The sequence below is a fragment of the Rhineura floridana genome, chromosome 2 (assembly GCF_030035675.1).
Source record: "Rhineura floridana isolate rRhiFlo1 chromosome 2, rRhiFlo1.hap2, whole genome shotgun sequence".
Lineage (NCBI taxonomy): Eukaryota > Metazoa > Chordata > Lepidosauria > Squamata > Rhineuridae > Rhineura > Rhineura floridana.
Window position 1 is genome coordinate 31,730,991 of NC_084481.1, and position 9,422 is coordinate 31,740,412.

A 9,422-nucleotide genomic window follows, 5' to 3' on the forward strand; every position below is an offset into this window, starting at 1 on the left:
TTGAACACAAGTGGCAGCAGCAGTGCTTTCTAGCCACTTGGAGTTTTTATCGAAATTATTTATTTACTTATTTTTAAAATTTATATCCTGCCCTTTCTCCCAGAAGGAGCCCATGGTGGCAAACAAAAACACCAGCAGCACTCTAAAACATCATAAAATCAAAATACTTCAAAAGAAATTAAAACAAAACATCTTTAAAAACATATTAAAAAGAAAGCATCTTCAAGAACAACTTCAAAAACATCTTAAAAAGCAATTCCAGCACAGACACAGAGTGGGATAAGGTCTCTACTTAAAAGGCATGTTGAAAGAGGAAGGTCTTCAGAAGGTGCCAAAAGAGATAACAGAAACAGCGCCTGTCTAATATTTAAGGGAGGAAATTCCAAAGTGTTGGTGCCACAACATTAAAGGTCTGCTTCCTGTGTTGTGTGGAACAGACCTCCTGATAAGATGGAATCTGGAGGCCTTCACATGCAGGCCTTCACATGCAGAGTGCAGTGATCAACTGGGTATATAAGGCATAAGACAGTCTTTCAGGTATCCTGGTCCCAAGCTATAGGGCTATTATTATCACCACATTTATCACCTGCCCTTCACCAGTAGGCCCCAGGGTGGGTTACAACAGTTTGAAATTCAATATGAAAAACAATGAAAACAAATTACAATCACAGGAATAGAGTTTTAATTTGAAAGGCAGCCTCATAAAATTCTTTGCAGTGTAGATGCCAAACAAGGACTGTGTTCTGATCTTCCCACTAGTTTGGGAGGTGTGGATCACATTAACTTTACTTTAAAATACAGACCAAACAAATTCCTCAAGCATTCCTATTTAGACTCTGATATTTAACAACTACTGAGATGTATTTGCAAGTGACCGGGGACTAGGGTTGCCAGGTCAGAAGCAACCCAAAACCTGAGATTTGAGGGGCGGGCCCTAGTGATGTCACGGGGCGGGCCCTAGTTATGTCATTAAGCATGATACATTAAGCATCAATCACAGTTGCTTGGAACATACAATTCAAAAAAATATCTGATTGGAAATTAAGATAGAAATCTTAGCTAAAAGATGGAGCCTGGGTAGGGGACATTTAATCTAGCCTACTTGCTTTCAGCAAGAAAGGTTAAGTGTCTTCAGGCCAGGCCAGTCATCAGAAGGTCACTGTAGGGACAAAGGAGCCTAGTGTTGTGGAGATGTTAGATGGGAGCTTTGGGGAGTAAAGATGGATGCCCCTGAAGGCTGCAATTCTAAACACACTTACTAAGGGATTACGCCCCATAGAGCTCAACAAGACTGACTTCTAGTAGATATAGTTTGGATTGTGCTGTTGGTAAACCTTGACTAGGGTTCCTCTACAAAGACATCCATATCCAAGCAGGGTTGGCAACCCCCTGCCTGGAATGCCCTGCCCTTATCTTTTAACGTGGCTGCTCCAAACTTCTTTACAGATTTGACCCTTCACTTCAGAAAGAGGTCTGAGAAACGAGTAAGAGTAAGAAGTATCTTTTAAAATTGTTCTTTTCAATTCACTCTTGAATGCACATCATACCTAGGGCAGATCCACACCATTCATTTAAAGTACATTCAACACCCATTTGAAGCACATGAATCCCACCACAGAATCATGGGAACTGCAGTTTGTTAAGAGTGGTGCGAATTATAACTGTGAGGGGGAAATGACACTTCCCAAGATTCTTTAGGGGATGTCGTGCGCTTTAAATGTGAGTTGGATGTGCTTTAAACGTATTGTGTGAATCCACTTAATAAATTTGGCCTGCATGTAAATTGTTTTAATTAATTTTTCAAAATGGAAATGAGCTATAGAGTGTAGTGGGTGACCATGGGCTACTCACCATCTCTCAGCCTATCTGCCCCTCAGGATGAAAACAATGGAGAACCATGACCATCCCAAGGTATACTTAAAATGTAAAGGAAGTATTGTACAACCATAGTGTGAAATCAGATACTTATTGGGACACAGTATGAAGAAATATTTATATAAGCATGACTATCAAATATGTTTATTATTTATACAACCTGTAAAGATATTTATAGTGCAATCCTATGTTTGTTTACTCAGAAGCAAGTCCCAATGTATTCAATGGGGCTTACTTAACCAGGGAAAACTGTACCCTGAAGTGATAAGGAACTTGTTCTTTTAAGAAGCCTTTTGAGACCTTATCCCAGTCTGTGTCTGTTAGAATTGCTTTTTAATGTTTTTAAACCTTTTCTTTCAAAAAAAAATGTTTTTAAAGCTTTTAAAAATGTTTTTAAAGATGTTTTGTTTTAATATATTTTAGAGTCTGTTTTTATTATTTTTAATGTGTTTTTAGTGCTTTTGTTTGCCGCCCTGAGCTCCTACTGGAGGAAGCGTGGGATATAAATCAAATAATAAATAAATAAAAATAAATAAATAAACTTCATTCACTCAACCCAAAATTCAGAATCATGCCACTTTAAGCTGTTTTGCAACTGTTTACTACCATCACCACCCAAAAAAAACAGCAACACCTGCTTCTTGGGAACTAGATGGGAAGAACAGTATTCTAAATGTAAGCACAATATATAATGGCACTGTAATACTTGCTATTTTATTTTCAATCCCTCTTCTAATAATTTCTCTTTTATTTCCCAAGGCTGCAGCATACTGAGCTGTCATTTTCAGTAAATTTTAGAAAATGGGTGATATTCAATTGTTTTAACCCACTAGCACAATAGCCATTCTGCTCACAGGAGCCTTGTTCTTAGCATAGCCCAACATCCTAATCCAATGGATGTCTTGCACTTGAAAAGAATATTATGCAATGCCTAGTTCAGGAGTAGCCAATGTGATGCCTTTCAGATGTCGTAGACTACCCACTCCCATCACCATGTTGGGGGTGGGGGAATAGTTATCTAAATTTTTCTCTAATTACCCTTTGATACTATAGTTGAAGAAATTATGACAATTACACCAGCAGAAAGCTTAAGTAACAGTGCAGAAACTGGAGTGGCTGGTACTTTATCTATGCCAGTGGTTTTCAAACTTTCCCCCCATGGGCCCCTTGAGAGCTGCTGAGAGTCTTAGCGGACCACTTTTTCTGCCTGTTGTAGCAATTGTAATACAATATCATTCAAGTTGTAATACAATATAGGAAAGAAAGGAGCACACACAATACAATTAAAAATCAATATTATTTAATGCAATGGATGTGCCCTTTCCTATGTTGAACAATAAATCCACAGACATTTCGTGGACCATCTGGAAACCCCTGATCTATGCATTTAGCCTTAGTAGTAAGCATCCTAACAGGTAGATAAGAAATGGGGGAGGGAGATAAGTTAGTCATGTCTATTAACTTCAGTGGGTCTACTCTAAGTATTTATTTATTTATTATTTGATTTATATCATGCCCTTCCTCCCGGCAGGAGCCCAGGGCAGCAAACAAAAGCACTAAAAACTTTAAAACATCATAACGTTAAAACATTTACTTGCACCTGACAGCTAAATACATTTCCTCAATGGGTTTAACAGGCAAATGTTTCTTCAGTGGCTAACCTATCTGCTTGCATGAAAGTGATTAGGCCGGTGGAATGTAACCAAAGAAAATTCTACTAACTGCTTATTTAAGAAGTATCACTGTCAGATTCATACAATGTACCAGGACATGACTCTCCCATTGTCCTCAGAATCTGAGGATGACTTTCCTGCAATGGCACTTCACCAAACTTCCTGTTACTAGAAATTGCAAAAATAACAGAATAACCATGTTAAAACACTTTGAATTATTAAAAAAACTGTTCAACACATACCTGCTAAATACAGTATATACTAAAGCCATGTCACCCAATAAGTCTTCTCTACTCTTAATTGTTAATAAATTCCTAGTTATTTCAATATAACACACCCACTAGAATAATTACTAGAAATGGGAGTTCTGTATTCAGAGGAAGCTGCCTCCAGTTATGACATATCACAGCATAAGCAACAGTAGCTGCTGTCTATCATGCCTCATTTGTGAGCTTCTAGCTACCTCAGCTGGGGACAGCATGGACTAGGGTTGCCAGGTTCAGGGCCTGAGACTGATCCTGTATCTTTGGGAGAAGAGAAAGTCAGCCAAGTGCAGGTGTTCTTACAACACTATAATGGGAAAAACCACAAGGTGGAATTCTCCCTTCCCCCTGCACAACTTTTAAAGATTCAGAAGACCCTTGGTTGCCAGGCCCAGCCTCCAAGAGGTCTTCTGTATCATTAAAAGTTGTGCAGGGGGAAGGGAGAATTTCACCTTGTGGTTTTTCCCATTACAATGTTGCAAGAAAACCTGTACTTGGCTGAACTTTCTCTTCTCTTAAAGATACAGAATCATTCTCAGGCCCTGAACCTGGCAACCCTGGAGTGGACCATTTGTCCACACTACATGGATCATCTATTCATGACAGCAAGACAGTATTGCTGTCTACAAGGGCATCAAACTAAAAGTTGCTGAGAAAAAAGTTTCAAATTAATACTAGAGCAACAGAGGGGAAAAAACCCAAAGTGATAAAGACAAAGATCATTATAAATATAGCAATAGTTTTTTGTATCTTTCTCCAGTTTGTGCATCCTAGAGGGAGGAAAGCTTAATGAATGTCAAAAAATTCAAGATCACAATTAACCTTCATTGTCCTGACTGACTTTCATTGATTGCATGAAAATGAGTTTTACATGGACTTTTATATATTAATTTAGGAAATATGATATTAGGAAATATATACTATCGACAGAATTGGAAAAAATGTCACAGAAACTTAATTCTTCAATATTTCCCCCTCTCTTCTCACTTTTTCTGGGTACAAGTCTGGAATCTAGAGTTCAGGATTTGTCATTGTAGCCCTTCTCAAATGATAAACCAATGTAGCTGTCCCACCCCCACAAGTCCTGTATCTTATGAAATTAAGTCACATGGGTACTTTTGTCTATATACGCATAGAAGGTTGATTTTGCAAAACTATGCCTGTGTTCATTAGTCCTGGCAGTGATGACAGTTCTCAAACACTGAAATGCTTTGGCTGAGCCAGCAGAACACCATTTTTGTGGGATTACTTCAGGTAAGTGGGCATAGGACAGTAGCCTGAATCATGCTAAAACACCAGGGATTATAAAAAGAGAACATGGCCACACAGTTTATACCCCCCCAAAATAGCTGCTTCATGTATTTTGAAGCATCTTCCTGCCTCAGTCATCTGTCCACAAGCATTGTGTTGATCTATTAACATTTTGTGCTATAGCTGCTGTCTTTCTACTCACACAAAAAAGCCTTTCCTAAACAGATCCCCTTAGGCAGAAAAAATCCACCTGATTGGCACTTGCTTATGCTCACCCTGGATTGCAGCCTGCACCGTATTTATTTACTCAGAAAGCCGCCGATTACTACCTTAGATAATTACTACCGTCCCCCTAAAACACTCTAAAGAGCAAGCCAGCATGAAATGCCGCTGTAGCTTCTGCAACCGACCAACACAGACAGTTCCGAAGGAACGGGTATCAACGCAGCGCGATCCACAAAGCGCTTAAGCCCGGAGCCCCGCACGAAAGTTGGTGACGGGACAAACTCGGCTAAGAGCACCCTTGTTATACAGCCCGCCTCCTTACGCATGTTTATTCGGAAGTAAGGCTCATTTCTATGTTCAAACGGGACTTGCTCTCAAAGTCAGAAAGAAAGAAAGAAAGAAAGAAAGAAAGAAAGAAAGAAAGAAAGAAAGAAAGAAAGAAAGAAAGAAAATTGCAGCTTTAAACGGTGTGGGACGGCCTTGCTGAAAGAGCGGGTAGCTAGCCGCTAGCTCGTACTGAAAGCCTGCAGAACTACGGCAAGGATGGAGAATCAAGGCATTAAAAAGCTGAGCGACCCGCGCTCCAGTTCAACGGGAACTTTCGTCAACTCAACAAGACAACAACGGCAGCGTCGGGATGTTCCCCCGAGACAGAAGTGCCGCAAAATCCAGCTAAACAAACATGAGAGCTGAAGTTTTCACAGCCAAGCGGGATTCTGCGATGACCCAAGTGAGGGGAGGGAAGAGGGGGTGGGACACACACACACACACACACCCCAGAATTGCAGCGGCCTCCGCGCAGACTTCGCTACCTCCAATTCCCCGCGTCCGCCCTGCCCAAAAAAATTCGAGGCCGCTGCAAAAAGGGCTGATGCCAGAGTGTAAGGGCAGGCGGGGTGTTTCGCCTGAAAAAGCGATAGCGGGGTGTTCCCGGCCGCCGCCGCTTCCTCCCACTTCGTAGCATCCCGGAGAGGCCACACAGCGTTCAACAGGCTTCACTCTGGTCAGGGGCGCCCTCTCCTCGCCATCACAAGGGAAAGCCAGGCAGCCTCTCTCTCTCTCCCCCTCTCCCTTCAAGGCAAACAAAATAAAAGAACAAACCCCGCCGAAACTTTCGCTCGCTCTCGCCGCCCTCCTCCTGTCAGTTGTATAAAGGAATTCCGAAGCAGCTGCCAAGTCGTCAAGTTCCCCGCTTCATCCAACTCCGCAGAGTTCCAGCGACTTCGCTCGAGTCCCTCCTCCCTTAGCAGCCGGGGCGCGCGCTCGCTCCCTCACTCGCTGCTGCGCTCTGGGCACATATAACAAGGGAGCGGGGCGGGGCGGAGAGCGCTGGAAAGCTCGGCTACGCAGAAGACAAGGAAACTAACCCGAGAGTGGAAAGAGCGCCAATTACCTCTCCCAGAGAGTTGGGAGCGAAGCAGCCTTTCGCCGGCCCCGCGCGTCGGAGTTGCGAGGCACGCGCGCAGCATGAGAGGGAAAGCGCTACGAGTCGCAGCAGCGAGCAGCCTCCTTGGCTTCAGCCTGGCGTCTCAGCAGCCACTGAGGAAAAGTTTCCTGACGTCACGGGCCTGGGATGGCTTGCTTCCCCGCCTCGCTCCCCACCCTTTATCTGCTGAAAGCTAAGCGGGCTGGCTTGATGCGCAGTCACTCGCCTGCTCCCTCGGCCCAACGCTGGCTAGCTACGAAAAGGAGGTGGCCTCTTTCGTTGCCAAGCCGAGCGCAGTTGGCTTCTCCCGCTTTCCTCCCCCTCCTCCTCCTCCTCCTCCTCCTGTTATGTCTTGGCGGAACTCCTGCAAGGCAAATGAAAAATGCCTTTGGGGATTTATAAGGGGATTCTCCTCCCAGCATCCGAGCTGGATAGCTTTATTTTTTCAATAAACTCCTCTTAATTATTTAATAAAAATCTCTTCCTTGATCCGATGGACACAATCCAATTAAAGGAAGACATATTAAGGCACCCAAGATTTCAGTGCATCAGCGTGTGGTACGTGCTGTAACTTTCCCGTTGAAATCAAAGGGTCTTAAGTTTGACTTTGGCTGGATGGTGCTGGAAGTAGGAAAACAGACTGTGGGTTCTACTGTGATACCATAAGAGTTGCCAACTCCGTGCACACCATACATTTAAAGCCCATTTCCCCCCAAAGAACCCTGGGAACCGCAGTTTACCTTCACAAAGCTACAGTTCCCAGCACCATTAACAAACTACAGTTCCCAGGATGGGGGGGTAAAGAATGTGCTTCATATGTATAGTGTGGGGCAGAATTAGAACCATACTCACATTAGAAGAGGACAGAGAGACCTGACCTTAACATTTGGGATGGCCTCTTTATCCTCTTGTTTTGGAGATAGCATGCACGTTTTGGCTAAAATGGAGAGGAGTCTAGGGTGGGGACGTCTGAGTTTCATTCTTTTTTTTTCTTTTTTCTTTGGCCATAACTGAGCCAGAGAACAACTGGGCATGTCTGTGGCAGAGCCTGGAAGATGTTTATTTGCCATAAAGTCCATAGTGTCTGATGGTAGAGTTAACAGCATCCTCCTTTGGGAGTGGGGAGGGCAAGGTCAGTCCCTAACATTAGGAAAAGTGAGGTGGTTACTAATGGCAGTTTAACTTGGGTGTCATTAAAGGGCAGTTTGTTAATTTATTTGTTGGAATGTATGAGGTTCAACTCCAACTTGGTGGGTTGAGGCTGCATGGGGTTAATAAGGGTAGCTAGAGAGAGCTAGACCTCTTGCTGGTTGAGGCTATACCTATCCCTTTGATCCTGCCGTCTCTTTCCTTCCTGCTAGACTGATAAGCAACAGGATGTTTGATCCCAATTCCCACCTTTCTCAGTGTTCTCTTTCTCTCGAGAGGGGAGCAGACATCTTCTCTTTGTCTCTCCTCTCAACCAGGATGAGTGCTCGTTGCTCCAGCATAGCTAGTTAGCTAGATGTAGAACTCTTTCCTATCAAGCATGTACTTCCAAAATAAAGTAGTTGTTTCTTATTTTAAAGCTTAAAGTCTCTGTGACTAATTTGCAGGGAAGGTAGAATCTTAGCAAAGATTCAAAAACACACACACTAAGCTCGCTCAATACTCTCCGCTCTGCAGCACTACGCAACTCTGCTACACATCTCAATAGAGAAATCCCGACATTATTGTTACTTCATTTTTACTACCTGGGATGATTAGAGGTGCTTGTGGGATGTTCTGCCTCTCAAGCAACAAAATAGCTTGATGGATCTTGGGTAGTGTGCTCCTTAACTTGGGGGGGGGGCACCATTTGCTGCTTTGCCTCAGACAGCAAAATGTTTTGGGCCAGACTTGTGTCTTTGTCTCTATACCTTCAATATCACTTACTTGCTCCCAAATGAATAAGTTTAGGATTGCAGCCACGCAGCTCGATGCTACCTTGTTTGTTCTGAAGTTAGTCTTCCAAATAAGTGTTTCTCCTGAGCAAAGAAACACATGTGTTATGAGTGTGGTGCAGGAAGGTGCACATGTCCTTTACCATGGAACAGGATTTTACCTGAACCAGCCCATAGATTGCAGTTCTGACACAAAATGGGATGGGGTGGGTGGTGATGTGTAAATGTGTGGTCAGACATAAAGAATGAGTCAGGCTGCATGGACCTTATTGTGGGCACTGATGTGACTGCATGCTAGATTTTCCTTAAGATGTATAGTGCAAAATTCAGGATGAAATATGCATGTTTTAGTAAAGTCATTCCCAATTGGCATATAATTATATTTTCGTTTAAAAATAAAGAAGTGATGCCAACGTACATGGGAGGCTTTGTTTTCTATAGGAATGAGAATGTTGATCAATTCATCATAATGATGAATTGATTCATTAATTCATCTGCCTCAGCCATGCCTTACTCACTCTTGCTCTTGGTTAAATGAATAATGTCAGTTAATGTATGGAATATATGGCTTTAGAGTCTCAGGCTGGAAGATAACTATTAATCACACATACAGCGCTTTTCATGTTCATCAACTACCTTGTGGAGGAAGGTCACGGTTGTCTCCTCCATTTAAAATTTCATGGTTGATCCTAACACACACACCCCCAGATATTGCTGGATGGTGGGGTTAGGATAGAGCGCATTTGCACTGGAGGCTTTATATTTGTAGGCCTCTGTACGGTGTCAG

At 42.8% G+C, this 9,422-nt stretch overlaps 1 protein-coding gene across 9 annotated transcripts in view; it reads right to left on the reverse strand.

Moving 5' to 3' along the window:
• Positions 1–6,957, reverse strand: part of GULP1 (GULP PTB domain containing engulfment adaptor 1) — a 334,104-nt gene extending 327,147 nt beyond the window's left edge. For 5 of the 9 annotated variants that reach the window (XM_061608242.1, XM_061608240.1, XM_061608239.1 and 2 more), the window contains exon 1: positions 6,389–6,559. The gene's annotated coding sequence lies outside the window, so the exon portion shown is untranslated. Of the gene's footprint in view, positions 1–6,388; positions 6,561–6,680 lie in introns of those variants that run through there. The other 4 variants (XM_061608241.1, XM_061608236.1, XM_061608244.1 and 1 more) reach the window with 3 other exon arrangements.
• Between the last annotated feature and the right edge of the window lie 2,465 nt (positions 6,958–9,422).